The following is an 18,319-nucleotide window of genomic DNA, read 5'->3' on the forward strand; positions in this document are numbered from 1 at the left end:
TTTCTGGATCCCTTGATCTGACTTTGGAAATTCATTATAAATTAACCAGAGACATTTAGAAGTCATGCCATATATGTATAGATTCCTTTTTGAGTCTAGTTTCTATAGAAAGAAACAGCATCAGTATTGAAGCCCTGTACAGGGAGATATCCAGGTCGTAATGCATGAAGATCAGTGTAGTAGCACCCTGTAACAGGGGAGACTTTAACTAATATACTGTACTAATTGGCCTGACCAAAAATTCTAGAAAACAATCTGTATGTGGAAATATGAGTCTAGTTTCAGGGAAAAATTACGAAACTGATTTTCGAGTTTTGGAACTCAAGATATGATTTTTAAAGTTACAGTGACGCAGTTAGCCAACTGCCTGGAAATTTTTAAAATGGACTGTGAAAATGAGTGGTTTAAGCCGTTAACCCCTCGTGTCCGACTCCGGCAGCGGTCTCGGGTACGGGGTGTTACACGGGATAAGCTCTGCACACGGCCGAGTGACCCATGTCTTCACTTTTTACTCAAAATTTTGTAAAAGTTTCATTTTTAATCCAGAATTATTCCCGGTTTGTTTTAAATGTTTTGTAAGCTTCAATTTGGTCTCGTTTTTTTTTTTTTTTTTGAATAGCATGGAAATGAATAAAAATGAATTATTTGGTTATTTTTAATTAAAATATGACGATGCTAAAGTTTTATAGTTGCAATATCTTATAGCTCGAACTGGGTAATTGGACCAAGTATATGTAATAGCCCATTTTTCAGAGGCATCTGAAACAATGGTTCCGGGGCCATAAATTCAACAAGTAAGTTCGTAAATATTATTATTTAATATTTATAAGTTAAATATGGTATTAAAATAAATTTTGAATTGACAATTTGTGCTATTCGAATGAACAATTAGGTTCAACTGGTAAGACCCTAAAGCCAAGTGGTTTAGAAAATGAGTTATCATGACCTCATTTCTATAAACCAAGACGTAAATATTTTTATAAATATTTACAGAATGTCATTAAAGTTGTGTTAAAGTTTCGTTAAGAAATTGTTTAAGTTTAGATAGTCAATTAAGCAAAATGGACTAAATCGTAATAGTTAAAAAAGTCAATCGATATTTGTTTAAAGGTTTTAATTGAATAAATAAACATAATAGGATGGCCTTAATGGATAAATTATCCATTCTTATGATGGTGGACGGCTTAAGCTTTAAATTCTTTTAATTTTATATGTTTATATGTTATTTTTTATTATTAAAACAAAGTTAAAAAGTTTTAAAAAAAAAACATGATGTTTTCTTCTTCATTTGTGTTGTTCATCACCGAAATTCCATGGAAACATACTCAAGGTTTTTCCATGGTTATATCTTTGCATGGTAAGCCATTTTTCACCCGTTTCTAATAAATTTTATGTTTTTGAGACCGTTGCAACTAGGTCTAGCTAGCTCTTACCTTCGTTTTTGAAACTATTAGAGATTTTGAATTTTTGCATTGATGACTATTTGTGATTTTAGATGTTAAATGATGAATTTGAGGTATTACTTATTATTTGTAAGTATTTTGTTAAGTGATTTTGACAAATTTAACGATTAAGGATTAAATTGTTGAAATAGTAAAAATACAAGGACTTGGTGTGAAATTGTTACAAAAGTTCGTTGAATGGATGCTATTAACACTCGGATGGTATGAATTTCCAATAAAATTTGTTTATTTGCATGATAAGGACATAGGCACTAAATTGAATAAAAATGAAAAGTTGAGGGTAATTTTGTAAAATTTTAAAAACGATAAAATTGCATAAAATGAATTGGTTTTACTATATAAATTAATGAATTGAATGAAATTATTAATTTAGATCAAGAACGAGTGGAAAATTGAGGAGAAGAGAAAATTACCAAATAGCCATTGTACTTAGTCATTGCTGCAATTTAGCCAGGTAAGTTCGTAGGAACTATAATCACTTAAATGCTGATTAAATTGAATGTTTAATGTGTTGTTCTAATGTAAATGAATCAATATATATATGTTATAATGCAATTTATCAGGTAAAGAAATTACAGAAATCCAACGTAGTCACGATGATTATCGAACCCAGTTTGAACCTTAGGACTTCTTAGGATACAAATGACATGTAACACCCCTAACCCGTATCCGTCGTCAGAATAGGGTTTTGGAATATTACCGAAACATTCAGAACACTTTACAATTTATTTAAATAAATTACTATTCAATTACCAAGATCATTCAAAACTTCCCTTAATTGGACCCTCGAGGACCAATACGAGCATTAGAATCAAGTTGGGACTTAATCGAAAACTCATAAAATTTTTCACGCCATTTTAAAAAATTTCCAAGGTTGTAGGGCTTACACACCCGTGTGTTCTAGGGACACGCCAGTGTGGTCAGGTCGTGTACAACACACGCTCATGTCTCTAACCCGTGTAACTCTCTAACTTTTAAGGCATGAAGAAATTGAAGTCACACGACAGTGTGCTAGGTCGTGTGGCGAATTTTATTTTAAAAATTTAGGTACAGTTTTCACACGGCTGTGTAACACGTCTTTGTTCAAGGCCGTGTCAACCACACGGCTGAGACACACGCCTGTGTCTCTGCCCATGTGCTCAATTCTGAGCATTTTGTTTCTCATTTGTAAGACACATGCCCATGTGACACACGGCCAAGACACACGCCCTTGTGTCTACCCGTGTAGACAAAATAAAACTATTTCCTAGCCTTATTTGTCACGCAAAACTTACCATTTTCCTGCACCAAAACTCACAAGCATATATCTACCAATCCAACATCATATTCACATAAATTTAGCCATCAATCATTTGATATTATCTCATGGATCAAAGGATATAAACTTACTCTTAACATAAACTTATATGCTAGCATAATTCACACAAACTAACACATAATAAACACTTATGTGATTACCCAAAATATTACTACAAAAATAGCCAAACTTAGACCATCACTAGCTACTCCAATGGCTAGATTACAAAACAACAATTACAAGCCATCATTAGCCAAATAAGCTTATGCATGCCATTATACCAAAATGAGATTTCTATTTATACCAAAATGAGATAGTGGATAATGCGATGACTACTCCGACCGACTTCCAATCTTCACGAGCTTTGAGCACTATAAAATATGGGCAATTAAACGGAGTTAGCATTTTATGCTTAGTAAGTTCGTATAACGGAAAATAAACTTATCGGTCATATTTACTAATACAAGCATATATAAATTTACATTCCATCGATTTTTGGTAAGTTACTTAAACACATACACTTATTCAACAAGTTAGTCACATAATCTCATACGAATATCAAGTAAACATAGATGAACTCATCATATTACAAGATTCCATTCATTTCACCTTTCCACACTTCATGAGTCTTTTCCGTCGAACTATTGAAATCTTGATGGATGTTCGGGTAATATACACATGTGCAAAAGTACCCATTTAGATACAAAATAAAAGGCACACTCTTGAGCCGTACATTTTACAATAGGATTACCAGTCCAGGCTAAATCTATCCGTAGCATATGCTCTAGAGAACTTTATATGGATTACCCGTCTAGGCTAAATCCAATTTATGACCTAAGCTAAAGAGGGCTTACATTAGAATTACCCGTCCGAGCTAAACTCTATTTGCAACCAATGCATTATTATTCTTAACCCATCAAAATTCAACATTCAATCAGAACATGACAATTTGACCATTTTCTTCATAACTAATGACTATTTCATTATGTATATCATCTCATACATATCAACACAATCATACAATTCAATTCAAGCATATTAACATTGTAACACCCCTCACTCGTATTCAATGCCGAAATAGGGTTACGGAGCATTACTAAACTTATAACACATATATCTGTACTTTTCTCATACGTTCAATTAATTCATACAATCATCATTCATTCTCAATCAATTGGTCCCTTATAATAACCTATGAGACCTCAAACATGCTTTAAGAGTGGTTCGGGACTAAACCGATGACTTATAAAACTTTCACAAAACTTTGAATTTTTTCTCAAAACAGAGGATAAAAGCTCGTGTGGGCATGCCGTGTGTCTCACATGACCACAGACATGCCTGTGTCACAAGCCGTGTGAAAACAAGGGGTACATGCTGACTTGGGTCACACAGGTGCCCTTCGAATTGGCCACACATGCCCGTGTGCCAGAAATGTACTAGGCAGTGCAAACCTGTATGGTATACTGACTTATACAACACAGCCAAGTCATAGACCCATGTACTAGGCCTATGTGCAAAATAAGGGGTATACTAACTTGTACCACACGGTCGATCACACGCCCGTGTGTGAGACCGTGTGGAGCTTACTGACTTCATTTCAATTTCAACACCAGGTGACACACGACCGTGTAACATGACCGTGTGTCACACACGGCTGAGACACACGCCCGTGTCTCTGCCCGTGTGGACAAAAATAGGCTATTTAACAAGCCATTTTGCCACCCTATATATGCATATACCTAAACAACCCAAATGGTTCCAAATCATAACATAAATATCACTCAATTCAGTCACAATCAAGGCTAATTCATACCATCTTCAAATATCATTAAACACAATATAAAATGGCATTAACATATCTAATAACATAGACCAAACATACATCATTATTCCAATCCACAAGCATAAGACCAATTCCACAAATCTCATAATATAAACCATAAACACACTTATATATACAACCAAACTAACCAAGTTAAGCCAAAACTCATGGCTATATGTACAAACAAAACATAACTATTCACAAGCCCTCTCAAATGGAAAATTTCACTACCAAAACATAACCAAAATGACCATAATCCTATACATGCCATATGACCAAACTAAGAGCTCAAAAGCACCAAAATGATGGTTGAATAGTGTGATGTAGTCTCCGACGATCCTCGAGTCTGAGCTACCTTTGATGTCACTATAAAACACGGGAAAATATACAAAGTAAGCTAATAATCTTAGTAAGCTCGTATGATATAAACTTAACTAATCACAAATACAACATTTATCAATCCAAACATATTATCATTTACCTTATGATTACTAACAAACCTTTCACCTGCTTATTCATAAGCTTATATACAAACCTTGTAACTTCTTTGATTTTAAGCTATCTCAAATCACACACTAAATGTCATATATAGCCGAAGCTATGTCGAATTGCACACTAAGTGCCATATATAGCCGAAACTATGTCAAATCGCACACTAAGTGCCATATATAACCGATGCTATGTCAAATCGTACACTAAGTGCCACAAATAGCCAATTTGTTGTCGAACATAAATGTAGTCCCATATATACAATTTATGCAATATCAAAGAACTAAAAGCATAATTATTACAGTGCTTAATACATACGAACTTACCTCAGACGTGTAAACTACAAAATAAGCCGATTAGTCGATAACTTTATCTTTTCCCTGATCCAAGTCCGTATTTCACTTTTCTTGATCTAAATATATTCAAAATTGACTTATTCAATCACCTATTCATTCAATTTAATCCAAAACACACTTTAAAACATATTTACACTTTTGCCCCCACATATTTCACATTTTTCACAATTTAGTCCTTATTTCATAAAATCACAAATTAGTGAAATTTAAAATATACCCATGCTAGTCGAATTACTAATATGCCCCTAACAGCCCATATTTTCATTTATTGCACATTTTAACCACTAACTTTACACATTTCTCAATTCAATCCCTATTTTGCATTTTTACTAAAAATCACTTACAAAACTTGTATATCTATTAACAAACACTCATAATCTATCAAGAAACTTCAAAAAACATGCTTATTCATCAATGGCATCATTCAAAATCTTTAACAATTTTACAAATTTGTCCCTAGGTTAGCTAGTACTAGCTGCAACGATCTCAAAAACATAGAAATCATTAAAAACGGGACAAAATTTACTCACCAATTAAGCATCCAAGTGACCGAACCCTAGCAAGCTTTCATGACTATTTCCTTCTTCTATTTTCAGCAATAAGAAAGATGAATGAACCAAATTTTGTTTTTGTTTTACTAATTAACCATTATTTCATGAATTAAAAAACTAACCTTAATGATAAAACATATATATCATCCATTTCATTTCCATTAATGTCCACTTACAATTAAAATGGTCTAATTACCACTTAAGGCCATCATAATTAAAATCCAAAGCTATTTGATACCTTTAACTAATAGAACATGCATTTTACATTTTACGGGATTTAGTTCTTTTTTACAAATTGAGCATTTAAACAGTAAAATTTCTTTATGAAACTATCACACAATAATTCTATCATGCTGTAAACTTTAATAAAGTAATAAAATAAATATTTTGACTTTGGATTTGTGGTCCCAAAACCACTGTTCTGATTTAACTCAAAAACGAGCTGTTACAACTCTCCCCCCTTAGGGATTTTCATTCCCGAAAATCTTACCAGTGAATAGGTTTGGGTATTGTTTTCTCATAGCATCCTCAGGTTCCCATGTAGCTTCTTCAACCCCGTGTCGATGCCATAATATTTTCACTAATGTGATTCTCTTATTTCTCAACTCCTTGATCTCACGAGCTAAAATTCAAATCGGTTCTTCACTGTATGCTAAATCTGACTGTATCTCAACTTCAGTTGGAGAAATAACGTGTGAAGAATCTGATCAGTATCTTCGTAGCATCGATACGTGAAACACATTATGTATCTTTTCTAATTCAGACGGTAAGGATAGCCGATATGCCACTGGCCCAACTTGCTCAGTAATCTCATACGGTCCGATGAATCGCGGACTCAATTTCCCTTTTCGACCAAACCACAATATCTTTTTTCCATGCCAACACTTTCAAAAACACTTTATCCCTAATCTGGAACTCAATATCTTTCCATTTCAAGTATGCATATAAATTTTGTCGATCCGAAGCTACTTTCAAACTACCGCGAATTACTTTCAGTTTTTCTTCAGTCTCTCTGGTCAGATCAACCCCGTGAATCTTATTTTCACTGAGCTCACTCCAGTACAATGGTGTTCAACATTTACAACCATATATAGCTTTGTACGGTGCCATCTTTATATCGAATGGAAACTCTTATTGTAAGCAAATTCAAATAGCGGAAGATATTTCTCCCAACTACCTTCAAACTCAAGAATGCAACAACGCAACATATCCGCAAGTATCTGAATAACTCGTTCAGCTTGACCATCCGTTTGCGGGTGAAATGCAGTACTAAAGTGCACCTTTGAACCCAAAGCTTTTTGCAATTTCTTCCAAAATCACGAAGTAAATCTTGGATCTCTATCTGAAATAATAGATAATGGCACCCCGTGCAATCGAACAATCTCAGAAATATACAATTCAGCTACTTTATCAAGTGAGTAATATGTACGTACCAATATGAAATGAGCAGATTTCGTTAGTTGATCAACAACAACCCAGATAACATCTTTCTTTTTCAGAGTTAGGGGCAATCTCGACAGAAAGTCCATTGTAACTCTATCCCATTTTCACTCAGGAATCATCACAGGCTATAGTAAACCAGATGGTACTTGATGTTCATCTTTGACTTGCTGACAAATCAAACATTTAGAAACAAACTCTGAGATATCTCATTTCATGCCTTGCCACCAGTAAAACTGTTTCAAATCGTTATACATTTTTGTACTTCTTGGATGTACTGATAAACAACTACTTTGTGCTTCGTTTAAAATCTTCTGAATGAGCTCAGAATTTCTTGGTACACATATTCTATCACAAAACATCAAACAGTCATCAGGCCCTATTCAAAACTCTAAATCAGAAGTCGACTCACACTGAGCTCGTTTTGCTTGCAATTCATTATCAAAGTTTTCAGCCTCACAAATCTGCTGTAGAAATAATGGTCTTGCTTTCAACTCAGCTACTATCGAACCATCATCAGACAAAGCTAATTGTATGTTCAAAGCACGTAAAACAAATAAGGACTTTTGACTCAAAGCATCAGCAACTACATTCACTTTCCCCAGATGATAGTCAATCACTACTTCATAGTCTTTTAGCAATTCTAACCATCTCTGTTGTCGTAAATTCAAATCTTTTTGAGTCATCAGATATTTCAAGCTTTTGTGGTCAGTATAAATATGGCATTTCTCACCAAACAAGTAAAGATGCCAAATTTTCAATGTGAATACTATCGCGACTAACTCTAGATCATGCGTCGGATAATTCTTTTCGTGCAGCTTCAATTGTTTCGAGGCATAAGCTACAACTTTGCCTTCCTACATTAAAACACAATCTAGGCCATTTAACGATGCATCACTAAAAACTACGAATTCTTTACCTGACTAAGGCTGAACTAACATTGGTGCCTCTATCAATAATGCTTTCAACTGCTCGAAGCTCTGCTAACACTTTTCTAACCACTCAAATTTAACATCTTTTTGAAGTAATTATGCCATCGGAGTAGCAATTATCGAGAAGCCTTTCACAAATTGTTTATAATAACCACTAGTCCCAGAAAACTATGGGCTTCAGATAAATTTCTCGGAGGCTTCCAATTTATAATCGTAGAAATTTTGCTCGAGTCAACTCGAATACCCGTGGCTGAAACTATCTGTCGCAGAAAACCAACCTCTCGTAGCCAAAACTCACATTTGCTAAACTTTGCAAACAACTGTTTATCTCTCAAAGTTTGTAACACGATTCTGAAATGCTTGGCATGCTCAAATTCATCACAAGAGTAAATCAAAATGTCATCAATAAACACAACTACGAATCTGTCTAAGTACGGCCTAAAAATCTGGTTCATCAGGTCCATAAATATAACAGGTGCATTTGTTAGCCCGAAAGGCATAACAAGAAATTCGTATTGTCCGTACCTTGTTCTAAATGCAGTCTTTGGCACATGTGAGTCTTTAACTCTCAACTGGTAGTAACCCGATCTCAAATCAATTTTCGAAAACATTATTACTCCCTTTAACTGATCAAACAAATCATCTATTCGTGGCAAAGGGTATATATTCTTGATCGTCACTTTGTTGAGCTGTCGATAGTCTATACACATTCTCACCATGCCATCTTTCTTTTTCACAAATAACACCGGTGCACCCTAGGGAGAGAAACTCGGACTAGCAAAACCTCTATCTGTCAACTCTTGCAACTAAGCTTTCAATTCTTTTAACTCTGTCAGAGCCATTCTGTACGGAGTTATCAATATCGACGTTGTTCCCGATACTAATTCAATACCAAACTCAACCTCTCTGATAGGTGGTAAACTCGGTAACTCTTTAGGAAATACATTTGGATACTCACACACAACTGGTACTAATTCAATCTTTGTTTTTTTCACATTTGTATCAAGTACATAATCAAGATAAGCTTCACACCTCTTTCTCAAAAATCTCTGAGCTAACATAGACGATACCATAACTGGCAAACTATCCAACTAATCAGATTCAATTCTAATAGTCTCATTATTCTGACATTTCAGTTCGATAATCTTTCGTCTACAATTCACAACTGCATCGTGCATAGTCAGCCAGTCCATACCCAGAATCATGTCAAACTCATCGAATGGTAAAAGCATCAAGTTGGCCAAAAAACAGTAACCCTGAGTCATCAAAGGACAATTCTTACAAATTTTATCAACTAAAATAGACTTGCCTAAGGGGTTCAATACTTTAATTACAAATTCTGTAAACTTGACATGTAAACACTTTTTAAATACTAAGTTCATACAAATATATGAATGGGTTGATCCAGGATCTATCAACGCAACTATATTAGTATCGAAAAGAGAAAAAGTATCGGTAATAATGTCTGGCAATGATGCCTCCTCCCATACACAAATAGCATAAGCTCGGGCAGACGCTCATGCTTCAAATCTCATAGAAAAATCTCTCATCACACCTCTACCACTGGATATATTTCCCGTACTTCTTGGTGGCCTCCCTCTCGTTGTCATATTGCTCAATCTTACATGCTGAGATTTATCTTTTTCATTTAATTCAGGACAATCTCGAATAAAATGATCTAGCGAACCACAACTATAACAAGCTCTATTATTATTTTTCATCCAACAATCTCCAAAATGCCTTCTTTCACACTGTTGACATTCGGGTTTAACATCTTTCATATTGCCAACACTCGATACCGATGTAGCTTGAGCTTGAAGACTGGTGCATTACGTTCTGCAATCTCTATTGGAATATCCCTTTAAAGTGATCTGTCGGTTAAAATAGCCTCTGAGTTTCTTCGAAGAGGAATGATAAGGTTTACTCATCGTTCTCTTCCTCGAATCTCTTGCCTCTGAATCAGCCTTTCTCTTTTCTTTGCTAAGTTCTTCGGCTTTGCAAGCTCTATCTACTAAAATAATAAATTCCTTTAGTTCTAAAATTCCAACAAGAATTTTAATGTCTTCATTCAGCCCATCTACAAATCACTTGCACATGATTTCTTTAGTGGAAACATATTCTGTCATATTCTGTCACAGTCATTTGGCCTTATTTCAACTCTTGAAACTATTTATGGTTTTGATCAAGGAATACTGACTTATATATTTCTTCGGAACTCCATCTGAAAGAATTCCCAAGTCACTCACTCTCTCGATACTACAGACATTAAGGTATTCCACCATTGATATGTTGTGTCTCTCAACAGTGAAACAGCACACTTTAAACATTCAATTGGCATGCACAAAAGTTCATCAAACACTTGGATTGTATTTTTCAAGTCAAAACTTGGCTCTCTCAGGATCATCATCAACATTAGCTTTGAACTCTTCAACCCTATGTTGAGCAGCCAGATTTGTACAAATATATTGAATGAACCCCTTGTTCATCATTTGGAAGAAGGCTTCTTTACCCTCTCCTCCCTGGCTACCCATTACGGGTCTAGAATCAGATACCACTGTCTCTTGCACGGAAGCAAGCGAATTGCTCTCAACCTCATCAGCTATAACTGGATTGGGATCCATTTCTATATGAAAATAGATTTTCAAATGTCAGGAGTCATCACACTATCTCAGTTTACATATATGGCATGTATATCTAGACTCACATATGCTACGTTAGTCCTAGAATTGACTAAATCATATCTCTGATACCAATAAATATAACACCCCTCACCTGTATTTAATGCGAGAATAAGGTTACGGAGCATTACCAAACTTATAACACATATATTTCTACTTTTCTCATACATTCGATCAATTCATACAATCATCATTCATTCTCAATTAATTGGGCCCTTATAATAGCCTACGAGGTCTTAAACATGCTTTAAGAGTGGTTTTGGACTAAACCAATAACTTATAAAACTTTCACAACACTTTGAAATATTTTTCAAAATAGAGGACACACGTCCGTGTGGGAAGGTCGTATGTCTTACACGACCACTAGACACGCCCGTGTCGCAAGCCGTGTGAAAACAAGGGGTACATACTAACTTGGGTCACACGGCCAACCACACGCCTGAGTGTCTAGCCCGTGTGCCCTTCGAAGTGGCCGCACATGCCCGTGTGCCAGTTCATATACTAGGCCGCGCCAAAACCTATAGGGTATACAGACTTATGCAACACAGCCAAGTCATATGCCAGTGTGCTAGGTCGTGTGCAAAATAAGGGGTATACTGACTTGTACCACACATCCGATCACACGCCCGTGTGTGAGACCGTGTGGAGCTTACTAACTTTATTTCAATTTCAACACCAAGGGACACACGACCGTGTAACATGATCGTGGGTCACACACAGCTGAGACACACGCCCGTGTCTCTGCCCGTGTGGACAAAAATAGGCTATTTAACAATCCATTTTGCCACCCTATATATGCATATACCTAAACAACCCAAATAGTTCCACATCATAACATAAATATCACTCAATTCAGTCACAATCAGGGCAAATTCATACCATTTTCTAATATTACTAAACACATTATAAATTGGCATTAACATATCTAATAACATATACCAAACATACATCATTGTTCCAATCCACAAGCATAACGTAATACCAAAAATCTCATAATATAAACCATAAACATACATATATATACAACCAAACTAACCAAGTTAAGCCAAATCTCGTGGCTATATATACAAACAAAACATAACCATTCACAAGCCTTCTCAAATGGAAAAATTCACTATCAAAAAATAACCAAAATGACTATAATCCTATACATTCCATATGACCAAACCAAGAGCTCAAAAGTATCAAAGTGATGGTTGAATAGTGTGATGTAGTCTCCGATGATCCCGAGTCTAAGCTAGCTTCAATATCATTATAAAACATTGGAAAATATACAAAGTAAGCTAATAGTCTTAGTAAGCTCGTATGATATAAACTTAACTAATCACAAATACAACATTCATCAATCCAAACATATTATCATGTACTTTATGATTACTAACAAACCTTTCACCTGCTTATTCATAAGCTTATATACAAACTTTGTAACTTCTTCGATTTTAAGCTAATAATTTACATGTACATACCTGTACCAATCTTTAACAAGTTCAAACATACATGGAATACTGTTGAATACTCAATGTCTAGCACACTAAGTGCCATACTCGATATCTCATACACTAAGTGTCGTACATAGCTGAAGCTATCTCAAATCGCACACTAAGTTCCATATATAGCCGAAGCTATGTCGAATCGCACACTAAGTGCCATATATAGCCAAAGCTATGTTAAATCGCACACTAAGTGCCATATATTGTCGTCGAATCACACACTAAGTGCCACAAATAGTCGATTTGTCATCAAACATACATGTAGTCCCGTATATACAATTTATGCAATATCAAAGCACTAAAAGCATAATTATTATAGTGCTTAGTACATAAGAACTTACCTCGGACGTGTAAACTACGAAATAAGTCGATTAGTCGATAAGTTTATCTTTTCCCCGATCTAGGTCCGTATTTCGCTTTTCTTGATCTAATATATTCAAAATTGACTTATTCAATCATCCATTCATTCAATTTAATCGAAAACACACTTTAAAACACTTTTACACTTTTGCCCCACATATTTCACATGTTTCGCAATTAGTGCTTATTTCATAAAATCACAAATTAGTGAAATTTAAAATATACCCATGCTAGCCGAATTACTAATATGCCCCTAGTAGCCCATATTTTTCATTTACTTCACATTTTAACCACTAACTTTACACATTTCTCAATTCAATCCCTATTTTGCATTTTTACTAAAAATCACTTAATAAAACTTGTATATCTATTAACAAACACTCATAATCTATCAAGAAACTTCAAAACACATGCTTATTCATCAATAGAATCATTCAAAATCTTTAACAATTTTACAAATTAGTCCCTAGGTTAGCTAGTACTAGCTGCTACGATCTCAAAAACATAGAAATCATTGAAAACGAGACAAAATTTACTCACCAATTAAGCATCCAAGTGACTGAACCCTAGCAAGCTTTCATGAACATTTCCTTCTTCTATTTTCGGCAATAAGAAAGATGAATGAACCAATTTTTTTTTGTTTTACTAATTAACCATTATTTCATGAATTACCAAACTAATCTTAATGATAAAACATTTATATCATCCATTTCATGTCCATTAATGTCCACTTACTATTAAAATAGTCTAATTACCACTTAAGGTCATCTTAATTAAAAGCCAAAGCTATTTGACACGTTTAAGTAATAGAATATGTAGTTTACATTTTACGCGATTTAGTTCTTTTTTACAAATTGAGCATTTAAACGGTAAAATTTCTTTATGAAACTTTCACACAATAATTCTATCATGCTGTAAACTTTAATAAAATAATAAAATAAATATTTTGACTTTGGATTTGTGGTCCCGAAACCACTTTTATGATTTAAGTAAAAAATGGGTTGTTACTAACATACATTTTTAAGTTACACGAACTTACCTTAAAAATGGTTCGTATTTGAATTTCAACTAATCTGAAACCTTTTGTGTTCCTCGATCTAGTTCTTTAACATCTCGAATTAGGGCCAAGTTGGAACAGTGGTTTCGAGACCACAAATTCGAGATGGTAATAATTATTTTATGATTATTATAAGGTCTATGATATGTCTCTATGTTTGTGTGAAAATTTCATGAGGAAAATTTATGTGAAAAGTGCTTAATTAGACTTTAAGGACTAAATCAAATAATTTGTAAAACGTGTGGTCTAGAAGCAATTTGCATGAAATTGAATTAGAATATTAATTAGGGGTCCTTAAAGAGTAATTTGACCAAGTTCTAAAAACTTGTACAATAATGGCCTTGGATGGGTAAAAATTGAAAGAATAGTAAAAAGGGCATTTTGGTCATTTAAGGGTAAAATGAACTAAAAGACAAAATAAAAGCCAAATTGATCTCGAGCCATGTGAATCAAGAGGGGAGCCATGGCTAGGGTTTCCAAGCTTCCAAGCTCAATAATAAGTGATCTCGAGCCCCATTTTTAACGTTCTATGCATTTTTAAAGTCCCGGTAACATGACCTATTCATTTCTACCATTATTTTGACCTAAGGTTTATGTTTAAAAATTTACCCGTGCATGAAATACTAGTATTTTGATGTTTAATGGTAGAATATGAAAGATTGGAGTGTGTTTAACACCTTTTACTAAGTGATTTTTCATGAAAAAGCCTAAAAAGGACTAAATTGAAAAAGGTGTAAAATAGGTAACTAAAAATTTATTTTAATGAGAAATATGGGCTGCCATAAGCTTGAATATGGGTCGGCTAGGCTTAGGTAATCAAGAAATTGAACACATTTCGTTTTACGAGCCTAGGGACTAAATTGCAAATATGTGAAAGTTTAGGGGAAAAATTGTAAATTTTTCAAAATATGAATTTTTGGGTCAATTTGAATAATATGTGTCCTAAATAGGCTATATATTTGAAATGATAGATCAAGGAAATCGAGATTCAGGCTTAAATCGAGAAAATACAAGGTTATGGATAAAATGGTAAATTTGTCATTTTCATATTCGAGGTAAGTTCATGTTTTAATAATAGTGCAATGTTATTTAAGGATTAAATTCTTTGTTAATAAGGCATAAATTGTATGATTAAGTATATTGAAAAGGTGATAGAATGAATTTATAATGTTAGAAAATGCTATGAATGAATGGTACATAAAACTTGTGATGTACATGACTAGTAATGCATGAAATGTTTGATAGTTCATGTAATGATGACTTGCTTTATGATAATGAATATATTGTGAAGATAATGCTTTTTGAATGCTTACTTGAAAATTTTATGATAAATGTTAACTTGGTTAATGCAATGATGTATCATGTTATAATGTTTTATTAACATGATGAATTATATTCTTAAATGCTTGAATTGTATGTTGTTGATGTGAGTATGAATTGAATGCCCATTGTATAAGAAATTTATGAAACAATGATGTAATTGATAAAAAGAAGAAGAAAATCCCGGTTGAATGAAAAGGATAATCGATGGATTTCTAGAAATGAATTGACGGTAAAAAAGGATCCAGCCCAAACGGGTCTTCCTAATGTGATCTATCCTCCCGAAGAATATGTGTGCAATATGGATTTAGCCTGGATGGGTAATCCGATTTAGGACTAAATTTAGCCTGGACTGGTAATTTAGATCCGAGCTTATTAGAGTAATTGTCGTTGCAGGGGATTTAGCTTGGACTGGTAATCCTGACAATTGCTCTATGAGTTTATACTACGAGGGATTTAGCCTGGACTGGTAATACCGCCGTAAGGACTGAGGTTCGCTGGAATGCATACTTGAAATGATCACTTGTATGAATTGACGATAAATGGGATACCCATCGAGATTCTAAGAAATTCAACATGAATTAATATGAGAAATGGAATGGAAATACTTAAAATGATAAACCCATCGATGCTTAGATGATACTAGTATGATGCATATGGTTGTCATGTTTGGATAAATTGTTGTGCTAAGAGATAGCACAGGTACGTACTCGAAACCCATGAACATGTGTTTGAGATGTGAAATGAAATGGACTTTTGATAAGAATGCAAATGGATGAGTGATATTTATGAGAATAATTTAATGACAAATTTGTGATGGTTATCATTTTGTTGCACTAAAACAGTTTTGGATAGTAGCAATAGTCCAAATTTAAAAATACACTAAAAATTTTGGAAATCGAATTAGAGACTAAATTAAATATTAAATTAAAGCTTATTAAATCTAGTTTCATATAAAAGAAACTTTGAAAGTAAAAGAATTTAATATTATGAGATATTCGAATTCTTGTGAGACAGAGTCAGAATGAGTTCAGAATCCCCTATTCTGACTTGAGAAAATCACTAGAAATTGTTAAAAAATAATTATGGGTTAGAATTCATATGACTAAACCCCTCCAGATAATTAGACAGGAATATTATTCAAATCCCGTACTAAGAGATAAATAAATTTTAGTGAAGAAAGGTCAAAGCAGTCAAACAAAGAAATAGAGGAGACTTTAAAGAATAAAATGCACTTATTGGCTGGATCAAAAATTTTGAAAATTTTATGGTAAGAAGATATATGAGTCTAGTTTCAGGGAAAATTAGCAGATCTTAATTTGGAGTCCCGTAGCTCCAGATATAAATAATTTAATGACTGCAACTCGAGAAAATAACTTACCTGGACTTTGAATAAATAGAAAGAATTTGAGAATAGCATGTTAATACATTGCTTATTATCTTTCATGTGAGCTTACTAAGCGTAAAGCTTACTCTTCCTTTCCATTTCCTTAGTGTTCGCAGGTCAGCTCGGGGTTGGAGATCGTCGGAGGCAGCATCACACTATCAAGCCATCACCTTTGGAGTATTGGCATATGTGTAATAAGCACCTTCAAGTAAGTGGCATGTATAGGGACTTAGCTTTTATGATAGGTGTTGTTATGATTAGCCAAATGTATTGGCTTATATTGATTCATTGTATATAGCCATGATATGTGGCTTATAATAGTTATGGCTTGTAAGCCTATTTATCCATGCTATGTTTTAATACCTTGTAATGTGATTATGCTTATTACTATGAATGGGTAGTACATGACATAAGTACATGATGAATACCCTAGGACCATTCAAGGTGGTCATGGCCATGGAATAAATGTGTGGCATGGTAATAAGTTGATAAAGATTGAACATAAACATTGTTGATTAAATAGAGATTCGTGTTGGGTAAAATATTATGGTTAATTGGTAAAAATGGTCATCAATATGATAAGACTATTGGGTGCAAATTGGTAAGGCCAACTTGGTGTAACATGAGTATATGTGATAAATACATGTATGACAACATGCACATGTTTTACTTGAATTTTACTAAAGGATGATTAACCATCAAATTGATGTTATAATTTGTGCCTATGATGTGTTTGAGTATGGGAGAGAATTAAGGACAACAAGAGGCTTGGAAAATAGCCTAAGTGTTGGCCACACGGGCAGAGACACGGCTATGTGTCTTAGCAGTGTGGAGGACACAGCCTAGCACACTAGCGTGTGGCTTGGTCGTGTGGTCCATTTTGCAAGATGACGTCATAGTTAGAGAGCTGCACGGCCTAAGGACATGGGCGTGTTGAAGACACACGGGCTTGTCCCTGTGTCCACACGGGCGTGTGACTCTGTTTCATGGAAAAAATTTATAAATTTTCCCGAACTTTCCAAAGTTCCCGGTTTAGTCCCTAATCATTTTCAAAGCACGTTTAAGGCCTCGTCGGCCCATATAAGGGAATTTAAGGTATAAATTGAAATTTTTTAAATTTGAACAAAATTCTATGACTCAGCTTTGCATGTTTGTGAATCCTTGAGTTCGGCAACGCCTCGAACCCCGTCGCGGTCTCGAATACGGGTAAGGGGTGTTACAAGTTCCGTGGTTGGTCTTTCCAGATCTATATGGGTAAATTTAGCTATTAATCTATCACATTTCATATACATTTGCATCCTAGGCAAAATTATCATTTTGCCCCTATCTTTTTCAAAAATTTCGATTTCGTCCCTAGGCTTAGAAAATGAAATTAATGAAATTTAACCCTCTTTCCAAGCCTAGCAAAAATTTATATATTACAATTACAGCACATACATTTCACAAATTTTATAATTTTCCATAGTTTTTACCACTTTTTCATTTTAGTCCCTAAATCAAGTTTTCATCAAAAATTGCTTTGTAAAAGTTGTTATCTATGAATAACTTTTCATTTTCTACAATAAATTTATAATTTTCAGCATATTTATCCACGACCCAAATTTCATACCTTGATAACTTTTCAAATAAATCCCCTAAATAGAAAGATTAGACTATCCCAATTCCAAAAATATAGAA

Source organism: Gossypium arboreum, chromosome 13, assembly GCF_025698485.1.
Source record: "Gossypium arboreum isolate Shixiya-1 chromosome 13, ASM2569848v2, whole genome shotgun sequence".
In the NCBI taxonomy this organism is placed as follows: domain Eukaryota; kingdom Viridiplantae; phylum Streptophyta; class Magnoliopsida; order Malvales; family Malvaceae; genus Gossypium; species Gossypium arboreum.